Consider the following 3,629-nt stretch of genomic DNA (forward strand, 5'->3'; position numbering starts at 1 on the left):
TAATACTACTGGTCATTTATTTACAAAATAAATATGTATGCTGTTTCATTTGATCTTCACACCAACTCTGTGAAGTATGTGCAATCATTATCTTCATGTTATGGATGATGAAACCGAGGATGAAAGAGCCCTCTAGTGCCACTGAAATGAAAGTAAACTGAGGCACAAAGCTCTGAGCATGATTAATTTATTATCAAAGCGAGAATTTGTCAATAAATGGAGTGTCAGCTTCCTTAGCAGGCTAAAATCCTGAATGGGGACCGACAGATCATTTTTATAGACAAAAGGAGAAGAGTCCAAAAATGGAAGGCAGCATCATAGATGGGGAAAAGAATGTGACTGGTTACCAAGTCAGAAGCATCATAGATGTGGGGAACAATATAAGTGACCAAAAATAGGGATTGCAGGGCTAGGAACATCCTTCCTTCCATCTTGTTGAGAAATTCTGTTTGATTTAGTCCCCCTACAAGAATAACTAATGGTGAATAGATAACAGATTTTCCTCTAATTGTACAAGCACAATTAGTGATATAGACATAATAGGTTCCTTTTAATTAGAATGATTTATAGTGGTTTTTTTTAATTAAAGGGATTCATAGGGAAACTAAACTTTTAAATCTAACTCAGAAAGACCGAACGTTTGAACCTATGAACTTCCAAACTTGCTTCAAAGACAAAGTAACATGATTTAGGCTGTTATACAAAATTCTGGCACTGATACAGAATAGAATCATTTACTAAATAGAATCACTCTTGATTTTCTTAATTCTCCCATGGATCACATATCTATAAGCTAATTCTATAAGATTTTTAACATAGTCATTATCAGCAGTGCACACTAACATTTCTGATGCAAGTTCGGGATAGGCTTTAACACGGCAACCAATACAAAGTCTAAACAGGATTATAAAGCAGAAGGAAATAAAAGCCCATTTACAAAGGGGAGCTAACAGGCCATTTCCCTGCATCCAAGTGAACCAAGAAGAAAAGTTCCACCAGGGATTACCTGGAGTGGGTAGTTGTGTCTCTGCTATCACTTGTTGGACCTTGTAGAGGTTTGTCACAATTTCTCCTAACCAGTTAACGTATGAACAAGAAGATGTATAAAGCCTCTAGCTGAGCCACAGTAAGAATTGCTAAAACATCTACCTCAATCTGGAGGGAGAAGATGTGGCCTGGGCCAACATCTCAATATCAAATGAGAGATTCAAACTACTCGGATCGCTCACCATGGACTAATTCGAGAGGGGAGATTTATAGGTCACTGAGGGAACCAAGAAAACTTAGCAAGCCATGGAATAAAAAGTCAGAGGAATACAATAATGATCATCAATATTAACTAGCATCAAGTTTCTTTGTATCCTAGTAACCCACTCCCAACGTCCATTCAATCAGCACATTTCATCTTGGATCCCAGATACCCCATGTAGTTGTCTGGTCCAAGACATTCTGGAATAGGCCTCGTTCTCAGGGCAGCTCTGAAGGGAGCTCCCTCCTAAACAAATTTGCTTCTTTGGTTCCAAATCACTTGCAGAAAATACTAAGTAATTTTGTTAAAATCTGCCGGTGATAAGACTCAATATAATTTAGTACAACTTCCTAAATTTGCTCGCTCATGTGGTGAAAACCAGCTCAAGCCTTCATGGCTCTGATCTTATTAACAATAGAAATACAAGAACAGCATGTTAAGAGCCCATAATTCACCTGAAATTTCAGAGGATTTCAGTTGCTCCATGCCACTTGCCATTTATATCTTTACTTAAACCCTATACCTTATATAGACCCTGCCAACAACAGGCTGAAGGAAAAATATTAAAAAGAATCTATGAGGGCCTAACTTGTAAAATGGGCCCTTCTGTCTCTTAAAATTATCAGATTGATACTTCCAATAGGAAAATAATTTCAAGGCTTGAATATAAAATTTGGGGTCCTCCTTTCCTCCAATAATGACACAGAAGTCAGAGGTTATCTTGGACCTAATCATATCCTCTAACAATATTTAAGGGAGCAGGTAGATATAATTGTAGCCTGGTACCCCCTCTCTTATAGGAGAGCAGAATGGTAGTCTCTGCCCCCAACTTCCTACTTTTCCTCTTGGTAGGAATGAAAGTTTCCTCTGGAGAAGGGTGGGGAAGAAGAAACAGGGGATATCTAGTCTGCCTCCCTTCAAGTCCCACAATAACATCCCTTTGCTACACATAAGACCCTCAAAACATGTGGGGTCTTGTTACATATACATGTATATACATACACATCTATAAATACACACATACTTTGGAGACTACTGATCTGATCCAATTTATTAATTTTTCAAATTAATTGATTCCAAGCTCTCTGGAAAACAATTTGTAATCATACAATAAAAGTCATTAAACTGTTCATACAATGACTAATCAGGATTCCAAAAGACCAGTGATGAAGTATGCTTTTCGACTCCTGACAGAAAGGTGATGGACTCACGTAGCAGATATTCGTTTTCTGACAAAGCCAATGTGGAGATTTGTTTTGTTCAACTACGCATATTTGTAAAAAGATTTGTCTTTTATTTTTTTGGGGGGGCGGAGAAGTGAGTAAGTAGGGAAAGAGGATCTAGGGATAGGGTTGTCAAAAAAGGATCATGTTTTTGAAATGCACAAAACAGAAGGAAGGCTAGAATAAATCACTGACAAGCAGGACAACTTTGAAAGTTATATCTTGAATTTATTATATACTTTAAAGGAAAAGTAGGTCAAATATATTAGAGACTCACAGATTCATCCATAATCCTCTCTGTTCTGTATATGGAAATGTTCCTTTTAGTTGATATTGATTAAATTCAGAATAAAAAAAATTAAGGCAAATTCAACTAAAAGGATAATTTTTGTAAAAATAAATAACCTGTTTATACCTTTTGACTTAGGAATGTTGCTACTACGTATAAGCCCCAGGAGGTCAAAAATAGAGGAAAAGGTCCAACATTTACCAAAATATTTATAACTACCTTTTGAAGAAGCAAGAAACTGGAAATGAACTGGGTATTCATAGATTAGAGAATTACGGCAAATGGATATGATGTAATATCATTGTACTCATAAGAACTTACAGCTTTGAGGAATTGAAGGCACATGAAAAGACTTGTTTGAAAAACCAAGATAATAATATGCACAATGATTACTGTAACTGAGATCAAGGCCCTGGCCATGGGGCTAAATTTTGGGGAAAAGCAATATGTTATCGTATTGTCAGATACAATATGACTGTAAGCTCCTTGAGGACAGGGACGGTCTTTTGCCTCTTTTTTTATCCCTAGTACTTACCACAATGCCTAGTACATAGACAGTTGATAAATGTTTATTGATTGATTGAGATATGTAATCCTGCTTCTGATGAAGCTGCACCTCATCTCTCTCTTGATCTCTCTCTCAAGATCCCTGCTGAAAGTGGGTCCAATAAGCTGAAGCCAGTCTATACTCACAAGTCACACGTTCTTACAAGTACTCAGTGTAGGGTCACAGGGTTGTCCCTCAGGAAAAGTGCCCCACTGCTTGGCCAGAAGAGGAGTTGCACATGCACGGATCTCTCTCTCCTCCCTCCACACACACACACACACACACACACACACACACACACACACACACACACACACACAC

This window comes from Vombatus ursinus, unplaced genomic scaffold (assembly GCF_900497805.2).
Source record: "Vombatus ursinus unplaced genomic scaffold, bare-nosed wombat genome assembly UNPS02011334.1, whole genome shotgun sequence".
NCBI lineage: Eukaryota > Metazoa > Chordata > Mammalia > Diprotodontia > Vombatidae > Vombatus > Vombatus ursinus.